The sequence below is a fragment of the Sciurus carolinensis genome, chromosome 12 (assembly GCF_902686445.1).
Source record: "Sciurus carolinensis chromosome 12, mSciCar1.2, whole genome shotgun sequence".
Lineage (NCBI taxonomy): Eukaryota > Metazoa > Chordata > Mammalia > Rodentia > Sciuridae > Sciurus > Sciurus carolinensis.
Window position 1 is genome coordinate 100,884,648 of NC_062224.1, and position 8,156 is coordinate 100,892,803.

At 39.0% G+C, this 8,156-nt stretch overlaps 1 long non-coding RNA gene across 1 annotated transcript in view; it reads right to left on the bottom strand.

The window, feature by feature from the left end:
- The window catches only part of LOC124962127 (uncharacterized), a 29,034-nt gene extending 25,225 nt beyond the window's left edge, over positions 1 to 3,809 (bottom strand). Inside the window, exon 1 of the long non-coding RNA XR_007104428.1 lies at positions 3,592 to 3,809. This is a non-coding gene — a long non-coding RNA (uncharacterized LOC124962127). The remainder of the gene's footprint in view (positions 1 to 3,591) is intronic.
- Between the last annotated feature and the right edge of the window lie 4,347 nt (positions 3,810 to 8,156).

The following is an 8,156-nucleotide window of genomic DNA, read 5'->3' on the forward strand; positions in this document are numbered from 1 at the left end:
TTCCACATTGCCTTTTTTCTTCCTGTTCAAAAATTGTTAGAGATCAGTGCAATGTGAAAGCAATCTTTTGTACTTTGAGTTCTCAGTCAGTTACACCCTGGTGATAACTCGAGGAGGTGGAGGCAGGAAAGAATTTGATCAAGATAAAAGAAAAATCACCCTGTAACTCAATACAGAAAACTTGAAAGGGCCTTGCTGAAATTACCTAAATAAACTAAAATAGGCATTGCAGCCAGCACCACGTAAATCCTTACGGTCTGCTAAATAAACCTAAGGGATGAAATCAATTGCTTGGGATTAAATTGCAGAAAGAAAATAGAGGATTTAAATTTAGCTTACTATGTTTCACAAACTATATCCAGTGATTAAAGCTTTTATGAGCTTTGCTTAGACTTTGTCCTCAAATATTTGTTAAATGAGTTAATCAAAGAATGGGAATCAGTGGATGAAAGGAAGGTAAGGAAGGAAATTCAGCTACAGAAATTAGCAATGTTTGTATATGCTTTGGGCATTAGATGCTAAATACAATTCAAATCAATATTGGTATCCAAATAGCTGCTGGGAGATGCCCAAAATGAGCCAGCATCTCAATGAAACTATTAAAGAAAGCAAGTGACGGAAACCAGTTTGTATTGCCATTTTCTGACTCCTTCCTTAGCCTCACATTCTTACCCACTAGTCATTTTTCTTCCCTGTTCCAAACCCCACATTTCTGTAATCTCTAGTTCTGAAATGTTTGTCCGAGTTCCCCAGAGGCAAAAGCTCTCCATTCCTTTGGTGGAGGCTATACTCACACCTGAAGTCAGTGGAGCCCGTTTGACTGACAAGTTATGGAACCTCCACTGGTTGCCAAGCTCTGTGCTTGGGCTAGGGCCAAAAACCACCAAGAAGCTCTCAGCCCCAGCCCCCAGGCTGCTTAGAGTCTGAGGGGGCCAGGGCTTATGGATGAGCAGAAATCACTATAATACAAATAGGGATTCATATTTGGAACTCTGGGAACACATGGTCTGGCATTATAATACACACTCTAGTTGAGAAGACAGGACATTCAGAATTGGAAAGGAAGCTTGTGCTGTTTCACAGTTCAACAGAACAGTCCAAGACAACCACTTTGCCATCAGTGGTTAGGAACCCTAGTAAAAGAGGATGAGTTGAAGATGGAATCTAAATTAGAATAAGTTATACTCCATGTGTGCATAATATGTCAAATACACTCTACTGTCATGCATATCTAAAAATAAATTAAAATTAAAAAAAAATAAAGAAGAAGAAGATGGACTCTAAAGATGAGAAAGTGCTGGCCAGATGGAAAAGTAAGGGGAGAGGAATGGCGGAAGGAAAGGCGTGGCCGGGTGGCTACCATCTGAGGGTATCTGTCTGGATGAGAACTTCGTTCTATATAAAACACAGCAAGGGTTCCACTTCTCTGAGCACACTGTGCTTTTTTGTCTCCTCCCCCATGGCCTTTGAGAAGATCCTTCCCATCCTGTCCCCTGCCCTGCCTTGGCAATTCATTGTGTCCTTTCTGAAAATTTAGCATTCATGTAACAGAGCTCTTTTCCGTTTTCAACCAGTTTTCATGCACATGCTTTGCCAATACTCGTGACATCTGTACTGTTTCAAGACTCCTTTTGCCTCGACTAGATTGTAAGTAGTTTCTTGAGGACAGGATTGTCTTGACACAACCTGATTGGCTCAGATTATCTGTACCAGAGCAAATGCTTGCTCTTTATTAATTGCTTAATAGCATGGTTTAGGCAAACAAAATAGAAATTACCACCCCAAAACTACCTACTCATCAAGGTGCTTGATGATTCCCAAGTAGGAAATGGAAAATGTTGGATTTTTTTGATGTCGTGTCCAGTGGATCTATGTAGGGGCCTACTGTAATGATAAAAACACCCAGACGATTATAAACATTATAAATTTGGATTATTTGGACTCAAATGGTTGAGTCAGCATGACACTAAAATCACTTTTACTTCTAGAATAATTCAGGTTGAAGAGTGCACTAGTTAACTGTCTTGCTGAGATGCTGCTGACCGCTAACTCCTATTCTGGGAACCCCTGAAATTTCCAGAGGAAAGGAATACTCTGTTCAATTCCAGTTAAAAAGACAGATATACTTGGGGCATGTGGCACTAAAATTCCACAAGATTGAGGCCCGGAAATTGCAAGCTAAAGTTCTTATCACTAAGTCTGTTGACTCCCTGAGATAACATTTTGAGACAAAAATAATTAAGATCTATCTTTGAGAAAGATTATTTTTCTAGAGGCAGTATCAGAAAACTTGGGCATTTATTCAGTTCACTGGTTTACAAAAATTGTGGGTGCATATAATTCAAAACAGGCTCCAGGTTTCTGTGTGAGATGCTCAGGGGCAAATACGCCCATTCTACGGGGCACAGGTGTCCTTTCATCAAGTGGAAAATTCCACTCAGGTAGAAATGATAATATCATAGCAGCATGCAAGGACTGATTAAATGATAGGCTTCACATGCATTTTCACTTTTGGTGACTATCAAGCAGGACCAGATTGCTGCAGGTTAAAATTGACATTTGTCTCATAAAGCCAGGTAGTACATATTTTGCCACTTAGGACTTAGCAGACTTAGTGACAAAGGAAGTTTAGGCTTCCCTCCTCTACTGCCTATTCTTCATAACCTATTTCTGAGATATTTAGAATTCTTCAATTGACTTAACAAACATTCATTAAGCACCTACTGTGTTGTAAGCACTGACCTAAGGCAGAGTAATTAAACTCTGGCCTTGTCATCCAAGAAATAATGTGCTAATGGTGGAGACAAGTGTCTAAAATGGATAAATTTGTGAGAGGTCCTATGATAGAAACCAGGGAAGAATACAATGGGTTTGAGAGAAGCAAAAAATAATAATAATATTAATTTAAACTTTGGATGGTGTAGAGGAAAATGGGGTGGGAGAAGGTAGGGGATGGAAAGGTAGTAGAATGAAACAGACAGTATTACCTATGTATATTTATGATTACCTAAATGGCATGAATCTACATTGTGTACAACTATAGAAGTGAAAAGTTGTACCTCATTTGTGTACAATGAATCAAAATGCAGTCTGTAAAAAAAAAATAAATTTTAATAAAAAAATGAAAAAATTTTTAAAAAGAATAATATCAATCATTTTGGTAAATACTGGTCTCCTTTGAAGGAGCTAATAATTTGTAGTGCTAACAGCAAATTCTGAATTTATTACAATTATTTTTTTCAATTGCTTTCTTAAAAAAACACTTTTTCTATCAGGAACTTTTCTTAGTAATTCATTAATTCCCTGATCGGTCATAAGACCTAAAAGGATCAAAAGTTAAAAGTGACAGAAACTTCACGTGAATGTGCCCAGGTAACCTATCTATGTATCTGTCTACCATTCAAAGTATGGGTCAACCTCATTTTGAGTCAGAGGGATCAAGCTCAACCAAAATGCCCCAGAAAAACCCAAGTGACCTCTGTCACCTTCAATCAGACCAGCAAGAGGAAGACCAAGTCAATTCCAAAAGCGACCCAGACACAGCAGAAGTTCTCTGAACTCCTAAGGCCCCAAATTTACCTTCTCACCTACCTTCCCAGGCCACAGTCACTCAGGCTTCCATTCTCGTCAGCTGCCCTCCAGCCACAAAGCCAGCGTTCCCAGCTGAGCTCTGAGGCCCGATGACAGTCAGCATCTTGCCTGTAACAAGGCTCACTCACATCTGCACTGTGAGGGGATGGCTGAGCTTTCCTACATCCATGCATTTTACCAGGCTTTTCTCTCTGTGCCAAATGCTGTTTCTATGTCTTCTTTTCCTTCCTCTCCTCCACAAACCCAGGCTCCTCCCCTACCCATATTGTAGCCAGCTATTAAGTAATATTTAAAAGGAGATGATGTCCGAGACAGAACAAGGATTCTGCAACTAGACATCCCTGAGTCAAAGTTTGACAATATTACTCTGTCAAGTCACTTAGAGGCCATGACTCCCATTGTCTCCGTGTGTGAAATAAGATTCATGCCGGCTGAGGGAAACCCAGCTATGTCTGAAGTGCTAGTAAGCCTTCATATCAGGCACCTAGTCACAGGCAGTACATGCTAATCTTGCTCCTTTTCTTTGGACCCAGCTCCCATTCCTGCTGTTGAGGAGTCTCTCGGCTAACTCACTCATTGCCTCACTTCCCCAAGCCCTGAATGCCTCTGCAGGAAGAAAATCTGCAGTTGAGAAACTTCAGACATCATAGAGAGAAAAGGATTAGAAAATGGGGGGCATCATTAAGCTTGGGCTGTCTTAAATTCAGTAAAATGAAACCAAACCCAAGTTGCTAGATAAAAATAATATCAATTTTATTGGGGCCTCTTAAATTAGCAATTATGCCTACCATAGTATTATTTTTTACTTACCACTCCCTGCTCATTAGAAAACTTCTAAAGAGTTCCCTGGCCTGTAATTTATCAAGATGCTTGTAAATTCATTTGGCTTTAAGGCAAATAATCCACATTCTGCCAGAGGTGCGTTTAATCTACGTCCAAGTGCTCATTGCCCATCTGATTTAAAGGCTCTTGCTATTGACACCACATCTCAAGTTCCAACATGGTCTCCACAGCAAGGAAGTACATAGGGATGGAGTGGGGGGTAGTTTTAAATGGACTCTCATAAAATTATTGTGTGTTGCTAAGAAGGCATTTTTCAATCCTGCGTCATAGTACTCTGGATGAGGTGGCTTTCCTGGGTCCATGACAACCTCATACCCAAAGTCTTCTTAACTCCACCCATTCAGGGCTGAAGATTCAGTCTGAAAATGGACCTTTCAGCTGCTTCAGACTTCACAGACAAAAACTCTAGTCCTATTCTGCTTTCCCCTTAGTTCTCTCAACTCCTTGATGACATCAAACAGTGGCCTCCTCAACCTCCAGTTCCTATGTTTCCAGTTAGTTCTTTAAGACAATGAAATACCTCACACTTATGTGCTAGACCACATTCCATTCTAAGCTCTTCATATGTTTTAACTCATTCAATGTTCACAATCAAATTAGGAGATACTACTATGATCATTCCCATTTTATAGGTGAGGAAACTGAGACCCGGACAGGCTATAAGAGAGAGAGAGTCGGGATTCAGACTTGGGCAGTCTACACTTCAATTCTTTGTTCAAAATGAAACCTCAGCCTAGCACATGTGAGAGACTGGTTTGATTCTCAGCATCACATATAAATAAACAAAATCAAAGTATCGTGTCCATCTACTGCTACAAAATTTTTTTTAAAAAAACAGCCTCAGCAACTTAGCGAGGCCCTAAGCAACTCAGCAACACCCTGTCTCTAAATAAAATACAAAAAGGGTTAGGGATGTGGCTCAGTAGTCAAGTGCCCCTGAGTTCAATCCCTGGTACAAAAAAAAAAAAAAAAAAAAATAGTGATAAATGCAATGGTTGTGTTTAAATTGATTCCACAATGGGTACGTTTATTGAAATACCACACAGCAGCTCATGAAGATGTACGATCTTTGTTTTTATGTATCAGATTAAATGTAAATTAAACAGTTTTAAAAGAATGCCATTTAATGGGAGAAAAATGAAACCTCAAGTCACACATAGTGTATATTTTTGGTTTTGCATAAAGAATGTTTTTAGGTGAATTAAACCCTGTCAAATCATGTCTGTACTTTTTTTTCTTCTTCTTTTTGCTATCTGATGTCAAATAAATGTTGCTGACTGGAACCCCACAGATGTCACTACAATCAGGTAGATTCAGAGAGAAACACCTCCAGATACTCCAATAAAGATGTGATATAGAGAAACAGAAAAACAATTTTAAAAAGCATTATTCTGGATCAGAGCATAAACAACTCTGTATGGTATTCTGCTTTCTGACAGGAAAACACAAAACTGTTCTGTAAAAGACATCTGTAGCCTCATCCCCCAATACTTATTGTCTTCTAATAAGTTTTAAGGGTCTATCAATCACTAGGATTTCATACCTTTGTAGAGCGGTGAATGCCATCAAGGTGGAAATTTCAATAGATTTTTCTGCACTTTCTTCTAACACATGTGAAAACTGATTTTCAGTGTCAGCACATAGACTCTCCTTGTGATGCGATTCGGTGACTCCATTCACCCACTCAACACACCCTGAGTACTGCGAAGCCTCAGTGAGCAAGAGACAATGTCTCTTTTCTCATGGTGCTTAAATGTTCATGTAGGACCCAGACAATAAACAAGCGAGCACTTAACTGCAGATAATAAGTGCTGTGAAGAAAATCAGACAGGATAATGTGTGAGCAGGGGTGAAGAGGAAATGAGCTTAAAGTGCGTCATCAAGAAAGGCCCCTCAGGGCTGGGGTTTTGGCTCAGTGGTAGAGCGCTTGCCTAGCATACCTGAGGTGTGGGGTTCGATTCTCAGCACCACAGAAGAATAAATAAAATAAAGGCACTGTGTCCGTCTACAACCAGAAAATTATTTAAAAATTAAAAAAAAAAAAAAAATGAAAGACCTCTCCAAGGAGGTGACATTGAGCTGAGACTTGGATACTGAGCACATTCCAGACAGAGGAAATGGGCCATGCAGAGTCTTCGGATGGGAATAAGAACAAAGAACCCTGCCCCGGGGAAGCTCACCACACTTACGCTGCTGCATGATTTGATAAACTTGATACACAAATCCTTTTGTCCTTCATTTTTGTGGACTAGAGAATGCAAATCATAGCTATGAATTTCTGTCCCTCTTGTCACCATCCTGGTCAAATTCTCAGAACTATCAAGTCTTGCTTGGTTCTTTCTGGAGCTCTCCCATCAGGACTAGCTGCAGTCACCAGGTAACGCCTGCTGATGATTAACACCCTCAGACCATGGAAAACAGATTATGCAAATTCATCAGCCATGAAATTCTTACTGCGTAAGGCTGCTAGAGATTTAGCCCAGTTGTTGGCGAGCTGGACCTTTCTTTCCTGCCTAACTACCACCTTGCCTAGTCCCTCAGCCCGTCTCACCCCATCCCCAGGGACCTGATAGCTGTGTTGAATAATAACCATTCCTAATCTGCTGAAGTCGTTGGTCAACAATTAAGGATTGCATTTTGCTTTGCTTTTGGTTGAAATACTCCTAAGACACTTAGGCTTGTATCCAATTCCAAGCAAGTCAATTAGTCCAAGTTCTAAAATTTAGATTGATAAAGAATCAACAAAAAAGATAAGCTTTGATCCTGATGAGTCTACATTCTAGGCTTAAAAAGCATCACAAACTTAAAAATACACCCTACCTCATGTAAATGATAACTACATCCTCACATTAAGAATTGATGTACTCCTTTTGCATTCAATCCATTTATTATTCACATAGATTAATTTAGAGGGCCTGAAAAGCTGTTTTCTCCCTGTGTCTCTTTACTTGGAATATTTTGTGCCCCTTTCTAAATTTCCCCCTTTTAATAAGAATACTAATCATATTGGATTGAACCCACTCTAAGAAAATCATCCTAATTAACACTATAATAACCCTATTTTCAAATAAAGTCACATTCTGAAGTACTGAAGATGAGGACTTCCTCATATGAGTTTGGATGGCAGTGACACAATCCAACCCATAACACTAGGAATGAAAATAAACAGGAAAATATAACATACGTCTAAAAAAATAAACCCATTGGAACCCAGAAGTAATGTGAGTAATAGAATTAGTAGACAAAGACATTAAGTAGGATAACTATTAAAACCAAATGCACATGTTCAAGAAGATAGAGGAAAGCGGTATGATTAATATTAAGTAGTAACTTGGAAGATATAAAGGATGCAAATGAAACTTCTTTCAGAGATACAAAAATAACGTGTGAAATTTTTTAAAAGTACAGTGAAAGGGACTAATAGCAAATTAGATACTGCAGAAGTAATAATTAATGAAGTTGAAAACACAACAAAAGAAATTATCTAAAATGAAACTCAGAGAAAAAATACTGGGAAAATCAATAAAGCATCTGTGAACCACAGGACAACGTGAAGCAACCTAATATCTATGCAAAGTGCCAAAGGAGGGATGAGGGACCAAAACATTATACATTATTTGAAGAAATCATTGTTGAAATTTTCCAAATCTGCTTTTTGTTGTTGTTGTTGTTGCTTTTTTTTTTTTTTTTTTTTTAGGTGCCACAGATTGAACCCAGGGGAA